The 14,378-nt window shown below is 41.0% G+C and overlaps 1 non-coding gene across 1 annotated transcript; it reads left to right on the top strand.

Annotated features, from left to right (window-relative positions):
• Nucleotides 1–5,665: 5,665 nt before the first annotated feature.
• Nucleotides 5,666–5,773, top strand: LOC112700599 (small nucleolar RNA R71). The gene has a single exon (XR_003153503.1). It is a non-coding gene; the product is annotated as a small nucleolar RNA R71 (small nucleolar RNA).
• Nucleotides 5,774–14,378: the final 8,605 nt, after the last annotated feature.

Here is a 14,378-nt window from a genome sequence, read left to right as displayed (position 1 = left end):
CCCCATGGGGACCTGGTGCACGAAATTGTGATCATCACTGGCGCCATCAACATGGTACGCACAATTGTAATCTCAACTCTTTATCACAACTTCGCACAACTAACCAGCAAGTGCCCTGGGTCGTCCAAGTAATAAACCTTACGCGAGTAAGGGTTGATCCCACGGAGATTGTTGGTATGAAGCAAGCTATGGTTATCTTGTAAATCTCAGTCAGGCGGATTCAAATGGTTATGGAGGATTAATGATTAAAAGATGAATAAAACATAAAATAAAGATAGAGATACTTATGTAATTCATTTGTGAGAATTTCAGATAAGGTATGGAGATGCTTTGTCCCATCCGTCTCTCTGCTTTCCTACTGTCTTCATCCAATCCTTCTTACTCCTTTCCATGGAAAGCTGTATGTTGGGCATCACCGTTGTTAGTGGCTACAATCCCGTCCTCTCAGTGAAAATGTTCAACGCGCTCTGTCACAGCACGGCTAATCAGCTGTCGGTTCTCGATCATGTCAAAATAGAATCCATTGATTCTTTTGTGTCTGTCACTAACGCCCCACAATCATGAGTTTGAAGCTCGTCATAGTCATTCAATCCTTGAATCCTACTCAGAATACCATAGACAAGGTTTAGACCTTCCAGATTCTCTTGAATGCCGCCATCAATTCTAGCTTATACCACGAAGATTCCGATTAAGAAATCCAAGAGATATCCACTCAATCTAAGGTAGAACGGAGGTGGTTGTCAGGCACACGTTCATAGGTGAGAATGATGATGAGTGTCTTGGATAATCACATTCATCAAGTTGAGAAACAAGTGATATCTTAGAACAAGAATAAGCTGAATTGAATAGAGGAACAATAGTAATTGCATTAATACTCGAGGTACAGCAGAGCTCCACACCTTAATCTATGGTGTGTAGAAACTCCACCGTTGAAAATACATAAGAACAAGGTCTAGGCATGGCCAAGAGGCCAGCCCCCAATGGTCTAAGAACTAAACGTCCAAAGATGAAAATACAATAGCAAAAGGTCCTATTTATGGAGAACTAGTAGCCTACGGTTTACAGAAATGAGTAAATGACATAAAAATCCACTTCCGGGCCCACTTGGTGTGTGCTTGGGCTGAGCATTGAAGCATTTTCGTGTAGAGACTTTTCTTGGAGTTAAACGCCAGCTTTTGTGCCAGTTTGGGCGTTTAACTCCCACTTTTGTGCCAGTTCCGGCGTTTAACGCCGGGCATTCTTGAGCTGACTTGGAATGCCTGTTTGGGCCATCAAATCTCGGGCAAAGTATGTACTATTATATATTGCTGGAAAGCCCAGGATGTCTACTTTCCAACGTAGTTGAGAGCGCGCCAATTAAGCTTCTGTAGCTCCAGAAAATCCACTTCGAGTGCAGGAAGATCAGAATCCAACAACATCTGCAGTCCTTTTCAGCCTCTGAATCAGATTTTTGCTCAGGTCCCTCAATTTCAGCCAGAAAATACCTGAAATCACAGAAAAACACACAAACTCATAGTAAAGTCCAGAAAAGTGAATTTTAACTAAAAACTAATAAAAATATAATAAAAACTAACTAAAATATACTAAAAACATACTAAAAATAATGCCAAAAAGCGTATAAATTATCCGCTCATTACAACACCAAACTTAAATTGTTGCTTGTCCTCAAGCAACTAAAAATCAACTAAGATAAAAAGAAGAGAGTATACAATGAATTCCAAAAACATCTATGAACATCAGTATTAATTAGATGAGCGGGGCTTTTAGCTTTTTGCCTCTGAACAGTTTTGGCATCTCACTCTATCCTTTGAAATTCAGAATGATTGGCATCTATAGGAACTCAGAATCCAGATAGTGTTATTGATTCTCCTAGTTAAGTATGATGATTCTTGAACACAGCTACTTTATGAGTCTTGGCCGTGGCCCAAAGCACTCTGTCTTCCAGTATTACCACCGGATACATACATGCCACAGACACATAACTGGGTGAACCTTTTCAGATTGTGACTCAGCTTTGCTAAAGTCCCCAATTATAGGTGTCCAGGGTTCTTAAGCACACTCTTTTTGCCTTGGATCACGATTTTATTATTATTATTATTATTATTATTATTATTATTATTATTATTATTATTATTATTATTATTTTATTATTATTTTTTTTCGCACATAATCTCTCTCTTTTTTTTGTATTCACTACTTTTTCTTGCTTCAAGAATTATTTTTATGATTTTTCAGATCCTCAGTAACATGTCTCCTTTTTCATCATTCTTTCAAGAGCCAACAATTTTAACATTCATGAACAACAAATTCAAAAGACATATGCACTGTTCAAGCATACATTCAGAAAACAAAAGTATTGCCACCACATCAATATAATTAATCTGTTATAAAATTCAAAATTCATGCAATTCTTCTCTTTTTCAATTAAGAACATTTTTCATTTAAGAAAGGTGATGGATTCATAGGACATTCATAACTTTAAGGCATAGACACTAAGACACTGATGATCATGAGACATAAATAAAAATAAGCATAAAAATTCGAAAAACAGGAAAATAAAGAACAAGGAGATTAAAGAACGGGTCCACCTTAGTGATGGCGGTTTGTTCTTCCTTTTGAAGATCTTATGGAGTGCTTGAGCTCCTCAATGTCTCTTCCTTGCCTTTGTTGCTCCTCTCTCATGATTCTTTTTTATCTTCTCTAATTTCATGGAGGAGAATGGAATGTTCTTGGTGCTCCACCCTTAGTTGTCTCATGTTGGAACTCAATTCTCCTAGGGAGGTGTTGATTTGCTCCCAATAGTTTTGTGAAGGAAAGTGCATCCCTTGAGGCATCTCAGGGATTTCATGATGAGGAATTTCCTCATGTCCATGAGTGGGATCTCTTGTTTGCTCCATCCTCTTCTTAGTGGTATCCATGAGGACTTGGTCCAACCTTTGATCAAAGTTGACCCTTTTTGAGTTTGAAAGGGACCTCGAGGATCACCTTCTTCAAGGCCACAACTTCATAGAAGTGGTCTTGATGCACCCTTGAGATGAATCTCTCCATCTCCCATGACTCGAAGGTGGAAGCTTTTGCCTTCCCTTTCCTCTTTCTAGAGGTTTCTCCGACCTTAGATGCCATAAGTGGTTATGAAAAAACAAAAAGCAATACTTTTACCACACCAAACTTAGAAGGTTTGCTCGTCCTAGAGCAAAAGAAGAAAGAAGAGAGTAGAAGAAGAAGAAATAGAGGAGATGGCGGTGGTTTTGTTTTTCGGCCAAGGGGTTGAAGTAGTGTGTAGGTTGTGTGAAAATGAAGGAGTGAAGATGGATTTATATAGGGGTGGAGAGATGGGTGGGTATGGGAGGAAAAGTAGTTTGAATTTGGATGGTGGGGTAGGTGGGGTTTTATGAAGGATGGATGTGAGTGGTGAAGAGAATGGTGGGGTTTGATAGGTGAGGGGTTTTTGGGGAAGAGGTATTGAGGTGATTGGTGAATGGAAGAAGAAGAGAGAGAGTGGTGGGGTAGGTGGAGATCCTGTGGGATCCACAGATCCTGAGGTGTCAAGGATAATTCATCCCTGCACCAAGTGGCGAGCAAAAATGCTCATTATGCCAATCCTAGCGTTAAACGCCGGGCTGGTGCCCATTTCTGGCGTTTAACGCCAACTTTTTGCCCATTCCTGGCGTTAAACGCCAGTCTGGTGCCCCTTTCTGGCGTTAAACGCCCAGAATGGTGCCAGACTAGGCGTTAAACGCCCATTTGCTGCCCTTACTGGCGTTTAAACGCCAGCAAGTTTTCCTCCAGGGTGTGCTATTTTTCTTTCTGTTTTTCATTTTGTTTTTGCTTTTTCCATTGATTTTGTGACTTCACATGATCATCAACCTACAGAAAACATAGAATAACAATGGAAAATAGATAAATATAACATTGGGTTTCCTCCTAACAAGCGCTTCTTTTATGTCAGTAGCTTGACAGTGGGCTCTCATGGAGCCTTACAGATGTTCAGAGCAATGTTGGAACCTCCCAACACCAAACTTAGAGTTTGAATGTGGGGGTGCAACACCAAACTTAAAGTTTGGTTGTGGCCTCCCAACACCAAGCTTAGAGTTTGACTGTGGGGGCTCTGTTTGACTCTGTTTTGAGAGAAGCTCTTCATGCTTCCTCTTCATGGTTACAGAGGGATATCCTTGAGTCTTAAACACAAAGGATTCTTCATTCACTTGAATGATCAATTCTCCTCTGTCAACATCAATCACAGCCTTTGCTGTGGCTAGGAAGGGTCTGCCAAGGATGGTGGATTCATCCATGCACTTTCCAGTCTCTAGGACTATGAAATCAGCAGGGATGTAATGGTCTTCAATTTTCACCAGAACATCCTCTACAAGTCCATAAGCTTGTTTTCTTGAATTGTCTGCCATCTCTAGTGAGATTCTTGCAGCTTGCACCTCAAAGATCCCTAGCTTCTCCATTACAGAGAGAGGCATGAGGTTTATGCTTGACCCTAGGTCACACAGAGCCTTCTCAAAGGCATGGTGCCTATGGTACAAGGTATTGAGAACTTCCCAGGATCCTACCTCTTTTGAGGTAATTTCTACCTAGTTAAGTCATCTAGTTCTTTGGTGAGCAAAGGAGGTTCATCCTCCCAAGTCTCATTACCAAATAACTTGTCATTTAGCTTCATGATTGCTCCAAGGTATTTAGCAACTTGCTCTTCAGGGACATCTTCATCCTCTTCAGAGGAAGAATACTCATCAAAGCTCATGAATGGCAGAAGTAGATCCAATGGGATCTCTATTGTCTCAGTATGAGCCTCAGATTCCCATGGTTCCTCATTAAGAAACTCATTGGAGGCCAGTGGACGTCCATTGAGGTCTTCCTCAGTGGCGATCACTGCCTCTTCCTCCTCTCCAAATTCGGCCATGTTGATAGCCTTGCACTCTCCTTTTGGATTTTTTTCTGTATTGCTTAGTAGAGTACTAGGAGGGAGTTCAGTGACTTTCTTACTCAGCTGACCCACTTGTGCCTCCAAATTTCTAATGGAGGACCTTGTTTCAGTCATGAAACTTTGAGTGGTTTTGATTAGATCATAGACCATGGTTGCTAAGTCAGAGTGGCTCTGCTTAGAATTCTCTGTCTGTTGCTGAGAAGATGATGGAAAAGGCTTGCCATTGCTAAACCTGTTTCTTCCACCATTATTATTGTTGAAACCTTGTTGAGGTCTCTGTTGATCCTTCCATGAGAGATTTGGATGATTTCTCCATGAAAGATTATAAGTGTTTCCATAGGGTTCTCCCATGTAATTCACCTCTTCCATTGATGGGTTCTCAGGATCATAAGCTTCTTCCTCAGATGAAGCGTCCTTAGTACTGCCTGGTGCAGCTTGCATTCCAGACAGACTTTGAGAAATCATATTGACTTGCTGAGTCAATATTTTATTCTGAGCCAATATGGCATTCAGAGTGTCAATCTCAAGAACTCCTTTCTTCTGATTCGTCCCATTGTTCACAGGATTCCTTTCAGAAGTGTACATGAATTGGTTATTTGTAACCATTTCAATGAGTTCTTGAGCTTCTGCAGGCGTCTTCTTCAGATGAAGAGATCCTCCAGCAGAGCTGTCCAATGACATCTTGGACTGTTCAGACAAGCCATCATAGAAGATACCTATGATGCTCCATTCAGAAAGCATGTCAGAAGGACACTTTCTGATCAATTGTTTGTATCTTTTCCAAGCTTCATAGAGGGATTCACCATCCTTCTGTCTGAAGGTTTGGACTTTCACTCTAAGCTTACTCAATTTTTGAGGTGGAAAGAACTTTGCCAAGAAGGCATTGACTAGCTTTTTCCAAGAGTTCAGGCTTTCTTTAGGTTGTGAATCCAACCATATCCTAGCTCTGTCTCTTATAGAAAAAGGGAATAGCATAAGTCTGTAGACCTCAGGGTCAACCCCATTAGTCTTGACAGTGTCACAGATTTGCAAGAATTCAGCTAAAAACTGATGAGGATCTTCCAATGGAAGTCCATGGAACTTGCAATTCTGTTGCATTAGAGAAACTAATTGAGGCTTAAGCTCAAAGTTGTTTGCTCCAATGGCAGGGATAGAGATGCTTCTCCCATAGAAGTCGGGAGTAGGTGCAGTAAAGTCACCCAGCACCTTCCTTGCATTGTTGGCATTGTTGTTGTTTTCGGCTGCCATATCTTCTTCTAGTTTGAAGATTTCTGTTAGGTCCTCTACAGAGAGTTGTACTTTAACTTCTCTTAGCTTTTGCTTCAAGGTCCTTTCAGGTTCAGGGTCAGCCTCAACAAGAATGCTTTTGTCTTTGTTCTTGCTCATATGAAAAAGAATAGAACAAGAAAATATGAAATCCTCTATGTCACAGTATAGAGATTCCTTGAGGTGTCAGAGGAAAAGAAGAATAGAAGGAGGAGGTAGAAGAATTCGAACTTATCAATAGAGATAGAGTTCGAATTGTGCATTGAGGAGGAGTGTTAGTCCATAAATAGAAGGATGTGAGAAGAAGGGAAGAAATTTTTGAAAATTAAAGTAAAAAGATTTTGAAATAATTAAAAGAAATTTTGAAAAATTGAAGAGTGATTTTCGAAAATTAAAGTTGGAAAAGAAATAAAGTGATTTTTGAAAAATATTTTGAAATTAGAAATCAAAAAGATATGATTGAAGACTATTTTGAAAAAGATGTGATTAAAAAAAATATGATTGAAAAGTTATGGTTTTAAAAAGATATGATTGAAAAACAATTTAAAAAGATTCGATTTTTGAAATTAATGACTTGGCTAACAAGAAAAGATATGATTCAAACATTAAACCTTTCTCAACAGAAAAGGCAACATTCTTGAAATGTTGAATCAAATCATTAATTGTTAGCAAGTATTTTTAAAAATGGAAAGAAATTGATTTTGAAAAGATATGATTGAAAAGATATGATTTGAAAAAGATTTGATTTTGAAAAATTATGAAAACTTGAAAAAAATTTGAATTAAAAACAAAATCTTCCCTCTTGTGCCATCCTGGCATTAAACGCCCAGAATGGTATCCATTCTGTCGTTTAACGCCCAAAACTCTACCCTTTTGGGCGTTGAACGCCCAGCCAGGTACCCTGGCTGGCGTTTAAACGCCAGTTTTCCTTCCTCACTGGGTGTTTTGAACGCCCAGCTTTTTCTGTGTAATTCCTCTGCTGAATGTTCTGAATCTTCAATTTTCTGTATTATTGACTTGAAAAGACACAAAAAAATGCAAGAAGAATAGAAACATGCAATTGACACCCAACTTAAAATAAGACACTAGACTCAACAAGAAACATAAAATATTTTCGATTTTTTATGATTTTGAAATTTTTTTGTATTTTTCGAAAATTATATGGAAAAGAAAATAAAGAGATCCAAAATTTTTAATAAGAATTCCAGGAATCATGCAATGTTAGTCTAAAGCTTTAGTCTAAAGGAATTAGACATGGCTAGCCAAGCTTCAGCAGGATATTGCATTCAAGAGCTAAATTGATGAGACTCAATCAGGTTTGGTGATGATAAAAAACTCACCTTGAAACTCTAGAATTCATTCTTAAAAATTCTGAAGAAAAATACCTAATCTAAGCAACAAAATGAACCGTCAATTGTCCAAACTCAAACAATCCCCGGCAACGGCGCCAAAAACTTGGTGCACGAAATTGTGATCATCAATGGCGCCATCAACATGGTACGCACAATTGTAATCTCAACTCTTTATCACAACTTCGCACAACTAACCAGCAAGTGCACTGGGTCTTCCAAGTAATAAACCTTACGCGAGTAAGGGTCGATCCCACGGAGATTATTGGTATGAAGCAAGCTATGGTCATCTTGTAAATCTCAGTCAGGCGGATTCAAATGGTTATGGAGGATTAATGATTAAAAGATGAATAAAACATAAAATAAAGATAGAGATACTTATGTAATTCATTGGTGAGAATTTCAGATAAGCGTATGGAGATGCTTTGTCCCTTTCGTCAATCTACTTTCCTACTGTCTTCATCCAATCCTTCTTACTCCTTTCCATGGCAAGCTGTATGTTGGGCATCACCGTTGTCAGTGGCTACAATCCCGTCCTCTCAGTGAAAATGTTCAACGCGCTCTGTCACAGCACGGCTAATTAGTTGTCGGTTCTCGATCATGTCGGAATAGAATCCATTGATTCTTTTGCGTCTGTCACTAACGCCCCACAATCACGAGTTTGAAGCTCGTCACAGTCATTCAATCCTTGAATCCTACTCAGAATACCACAGACAAGGTTTAGACCTTCCGGATTCTCTTGAATGCCGCCATCAATTCTAGCTTATACCACGAAGATTCTGATTAAGAAATCCAAGAGATATCCACTCAATCTAAGGTAGAACGGAGGTGGTTGTCAGGCCCACGTTCATAGGTGAGAATGATGATGAGTGTCACGGATCATCACATTCATCAAGTTGAGGAACAACTGATATCTTAGAACAAGAATAAGCTGAATTGAATAGAGGAACAATAGTAATTGCATTAATACTCGAGGTACAGCAGAGCTCCACACCTTAATCTATGGTGTGTAGAAACTCCACCGTTGAAAATACATAAGAACAAGGTCTAGGCATGGCCGAGAGGCCAGCCCCCAATGGTCTAAGAACTAAACGTCCAAAGATGAAAATACAATAGCAAAAGGTCCTATTTATGGAGAACTAGTAGCCTAGGGTTTACAGAAATGAGTAAATTACATAAAAATCCACTTCCGGGCCCACTTGGTGTGTGCTTGGATTGAGCATTGAAGCATTTTTGTGTAGAGACTTTTCTTGGAGTTAAACGCCAGCTTTTGTGCCAGTTTAGGCGTTTAACTCCCACTTTCGTGCCAGTTCCGGCGTTTAACGCTGGGCATTCTTGAGCTGACTTGGAACGCCCTGTTTGGGCCATCAAATCTCAGATAAAGTATGAACTATTATATATTTCTGGAAAGCCCAGAATGTCTACTTTCCAACGCAGTTGAGAGCGCGCCAATTGGGCTTCTATAGCTCTAGAAAATCTACTTCGAGTGCAGGGATGTCAGAATCCAACAGCATCTGCAGTCCTTTTCAGCCTCTGAATCAGATTTTTGCTCAGGTCCCTCAATTTCAGCCAAAAAATACCTAAAATCACAAAAAAACACACAAACTCATAGTAAAGTCCAGAAAAGTAAATTTTAACTAAAAACTAATAAAAATATAATAAAAACTAACTCAAATATACTGAAAACATACTAAAAATAATGCCAAAAAGCGTATAAATTATCCGCTCATCAGGACCCGTTGCCATCCCTAGACATGCCAGGGATAGATCCCGAGCTCATGTCACATAAACTGTCAGTCTACCCTGGGTCATCACCTGTTCAGCAAAGAAGACGAAAGCTCGGACCTGAACGGGCTCAAGTGGTGGAAGAACAAATACGAGCCCTCCTAGAAGCCAATTTCATCAGAGAGGTCAAATATCCGGCTTGGCTAGCAAACGTGGTGCTAGTCAAGAAGCAAAACGGAAAGTGGAGGATGTGCGTCGATTATACCGACCTGAACAAGGCGTGTCCAAAAGACCCATATCCACTCCTCAATATTGATACCCTGGTAGATTCCAGCTCAGGATATCAATACCTGTCGTTTATGGATGCATACTCGGGATATAGTCAAATTCTGATGCATAAGCCGGATCAAGAAAAAACATCTTTTATCACGCCTAGAGCAAACTATTGCTATGTGGTTATGCCTTTTGGGTTAAAAAATGCAGGAGCCACGTATCAAAGACTGATGAATAAGGTGTTTGCACCTCACCTTGGGAGTCTAATAGAAGTATATATAGACGACATGCTAGTAAAAATCAGGGATGAGGCCAACCTCATGACAGACCTCTCGCAAGTCTTCAACACCATTAGGATGCACGGGATGAGATTGAATCCCGCAAAGGCGCAAAGTGCACCTTCGCGGTGGAGGTTGGAAAATTTTTAGGATTTATGCTAATACAAAAGGGGATTGAAGCCAACCCCGACAAGTGTAGAGCAGTCCTAGAAATGAAAAGCCCGACTTGCTTAAGGGAGGTCCAGCAGCCAAATGGCCGACTTGCAGCCCTCTCTAGGTTCTTGGCGGGATCAGCATTAACATTCCTACCACTCTTCTCCCTACTAAGAAAAGGATGCCAGTTCGAATGGACTCCGGAATGCGAAGAAGCATTCCAGGAGTTCAAAAGGTTTTTAAGCCAACCTCCGATTCTGACCCGACCTAAGGTCGGGGAAGAACTCGTCCTGTATTTGTCTGTAGCTGACAACGTTGTAGCCTCAGCTCTAATATAGGAAGACGAGGTCGGGCAACATCCTATGTACTTCACCAGCAAAGTTCTACAAGGCCCCGAGTTAAGGTACCAAAAACTCGAGAAGTTTGAGTATGCCTTAATAGTAGCCTCTCTAAGGCTACGGCCTTATTTCCAAGCTCACACCATAAGAGTTCAAACGAACCACCCCATGAAGCAAATTCTTCAAAAAACAAATATTACGGGCAGAATGGTTCAATGGGCTATAGAGCTATTCGAGTTCAACCTTAAATATGAAACTCAGAATGCAATCAAAGCCCAATGCCTTACCGACTTCGTAGCAGAGTATGCAGGAGATTAAGAGGAAGCCTCTACGGCATGGGAACTATATGTAGATGGCTCTTTCAACAAGGTCAGAAGCGGTGCAAGCATAATACTGGTGAATAAAGAGGGAACACAAATAGAAATTTTCCTCAATTTTGAATTCCCAGCTTCTAACAATCAGGCAGAATATGAAGCCTTGATTGCCGGGTTGAAGCTAGCAGAAGAAGTCGGTGCGACCAAAGTACTTGTGTTCAGCGACTCTCAGGTGGTAACCTCTCAAATAAATGGAGAGTACTAGGCTAAAGACCCTAATATGAAAAGGTACTTAGATAAAACTTTGGAATACCTTAGGCAGTTCTCAGAGACTGAGGTCAAACACATAACTCGGGATCTCAATAGTAGAGCAGACGCCCTTTCTAAGTTACCAAGTACCAAGTTAGAAGGGAATAATAGAAGTCTGATCCAAGAAACTCTCCAAGAGCCCTTTGTCACAAAAACAGAGGCTCGATAGGATGTCCTTGAAGTATCCGGATTGGACCTCGGATGGATGAACCCACTAATCGAATACATGAAATTCGACATCCTACCCAAAGAGGAAAAAGAGACCAAGAAAATTTGGAGGGAAGCACAAAAATACACCTTGGTGAAGAATATCTTCTATAAAAGAGGAATATCCACTCCATTGTTGAAGTGTGTCCTGACCTCAATGACAACAAAGGTCCTAGAAGAGGTGCACAATAGAATCTGTGAGAATTATCTTGGAGCAAGGTCTCTGGCTAGGAAAGTCATACGAGCAGGGTTCTACTGGCTAACCTTGCAAAAAGATGCCACCGAGTTCGTAAAAAAGTGTCAACCATGCCAAATGCATGCAAACTTCCACGTTGCTCCCCCTGAGGAGCTTATTAGCATAACTTCTCCATGTCCTTTTTCAAAATGGGAATTGGACCGATCGATTAGACCCTTCCCCCAAGCGCCTGGACAAGTGAAGTATCTAATAATAGGAGTGGACTACTTCACGAAGTGGATCAAAGCAGAACCATTAGCCACCATCACAGTTCAGAGAAGTCGAAAGTTCCTCTACAAGAACATCATTACAAGGTATGGAGTCCCCCACTCTATCACCATCGACAATGGAACTCAGTTCACCAACTCCACCTTCAGAAACCTAGTAGCCAGTATGAAGATCAAAAAACAGTTCACCTCAGTGGAACACCTGATAAACTGCTATTTTATGATTCATATTGTATTTAATTGTGTGGTTTTATCAAGTCTTCACCCACTTATTCATATGATTTGCATGTATTTACAATTCCTTCCTAAAAATATTCTATGATTAAAAACTTGCTTCCTAAGATCTTTTAGTTGTATATTTTTATCTTCTTTCGTACCATTCGATGCGGTGATCTGTGTGTTAAGTGTTTTAGGCTTCATAGGGCAGGAATGGCATAAGGAGTGAAGAGGAAGCATGCAAAATAGAAGGAACACAATGAATTGAGGAGATGGCCAGCGAGAAGCCACGCGGTCGCTTGGCTCACGCGACCGCGCGGAATGAAAGAAATCAAAGTGACGCGCCCGCGTGCCTGACGCGGCCGCGCGGATTGGAAGCTGCACAAACGAAGCGAGTGCATGGACGACGCGCACGCGTGGTATGAGAAACGCTGAGTGACACGATCACGTGGACGACGCGGCCAAGTGACGTGCACGATCTGCAGAATTACAAAAGTCGCTAGCAGAGTTTCTGGGCCACATTTCAACCCAGTTTTCAGCCCAGAAACACAAATTAAAGCCAAAGAACATGCAGAGATAAGTGAACAATTCATTCCGAATAATTTCAACACCCACAAGCAAATGGGCAAGCTGAGATAGCCAACAAAGTTATACTAGCTGGGTTGAAGAAAAGGTTGCAAGACACAAAGGGAGCCTGGGCCGAAGAACTCCCTCAAGTGCTATGGGCATATTGGACTACACCTTCGTCTGCCACAGGAGAGACACACTTTCGACTTGCTTATGGCATAGAAGCCATGATACCAGCGAAAATCAATGAGCAAAGTCCAAGGGTGAGCTTCTACGACGAGGTAGGAAACGTTCAAGGACACAAAGAAGAACTCGAGCTACTCCCTGAAGTCTGAGAACAAGCCCAGATAAGGGAGGCAGTGTTGAAGCAAAGAATGACCAACAGATACAATAAGAAAGTCATTCGAAGAAGCTTCGTCCCAGACGACTTAGTCTTGATCAGAAATGACATCAGCATCAATAAGTCGGGGGAAGGAAAACTTGCTCTTAATTGGAAAAGACCATACAAGATAAGCAAAGTCTTAGGAAATGGATACTACAATGTAACCGACTTGAGCGGTACCGAGCTACCAAGGTCGTGGCATGCTTGTAATATGAAAAGGTACTATAGTTAAAAGCGAACTCCATTCCCTGGTGTACTCTTTTTCCCGACTTCATAGTTTTTTCCAAAAGAGTTTTCCTGAAGGGGGTTTTAATGAGGCATCAAAGTGGAGGCTAGGGAAGAACAAGTCTTAAAGAGCTCCCCTAGTAGCAAAAGGTACCTTCATCAATAAATAAAGATCTTTTCAATACACCTCTTTATAATTCCATTATCTTTCTACGAAACGCACCGATTTAAGCTCAAAAAAAGTGAAAATTCCATGTCCTACCTAAGTGGTCGGCAGGATAAAACGACGAGGTACAAGTTGGTGTAAAGAGGTTACAAAAAGACGATCATAATAACTAGGGAACTCTTCAACCTACTAGTCGGAAATCCCGAGAATATCGAAATGCATCGCAAGAATAACCTAAGTTATGAAACAGTTCAATAGGCGAAAATTGAACAAGAAAAGAATACAAACAGAGATAAGCAAATCCATAAAAAACAAAGGCAGAAGCTGTCCCAAGTCTTTGAGAAAAATCGCAAGTAACTTAGACAAAAAGTAGCCTGCTCAATAAAAGGTTTTTCCGAAAAAAGATCAAAAAGGTTTTCATGGAAAGATTACAAACAAAGCATGCACACACGAGATATTCCTTAAAAGCCCTTGTCCAAAAAATGGGCGAAATTAAAAAGATCAACTTTTTTGTTAACGGCCATAAAAGGCCAAGAGAGTCAGAGACAATCACCACAAACATATAAAAATAAAATTGTTCAAAGAGGGGCCCACAAGCCGGGCCCCAAATAGCTAGAATCAATTAATTGGAAGGAGGATTGGAGTCACTAGAAGGAAAAGAGCTCGAATCTACAGCAGGGAAGGTCGGAGCAATCTCTTCAACCACGGGAGTCGGAGTTTCTGAAGACGTCGGAAGGGATCCCTCCTGTTGTTCCTCGCGAGGAGAAAACTCAATAAGCTTTTGTCCCCGGGTCTTTAGCTTGGAGTCCGTCTCAGGACGAGGAGGAGAAACAATAGCTCCGTTTACAACAATCTTATCAGGAGGGAGATGAGAAAGGTCCAGGTCAGGAGTAATAACTCCGACCTGTTCCTTAAATACCCTCCAAGCGTCCTCCGAGCTCTCCGCCACGGAGTCCTCCAAGTCTTGATAGGCCTCCCGACCTTTCTCCAGATCCCGATGAAGATCAATATTCTCAGAGAAGAGCCGGACGTAATTCTGCTCCGCCTTCTCCTTTAGACCCTCCGCCATAGCACACTGGCCCATCAGCTTCTTCTCCCTCTCTTGAAGTCGGGCCAGCTCCTCCTTTATCCAAGCAACCTCCCGTTGGAGCCATTTTCCTCCTCTTGATAGAGGACAATTTTCTCCTTCAGCTCCTCTACAACCCTTTGGGAAGAGCC

The sequence above is a fragment of the Arachis hypogaea genome, chromosome 6 (genome assembly GCF_003086295.3).
Source record: "Arachis hypogaea cultivar Tifrunner chromosome 6, arahy.Tifrunner.gnm2.J5K5, whole genome shotgun sequence".
In the NCBI taxonomy this organism is placed as follows: domain Eukaryota; kingdom Viridiplantae; phylum Streptophyta; class Magnoliopsida; order Fabales; family Fabaceae; genus Arachis; species Arachis hypogaea.
Note: the sequence above shows the minus strand (reverse complement) of the source record. Positions and strands in the feature narration are given on the sequence as shown.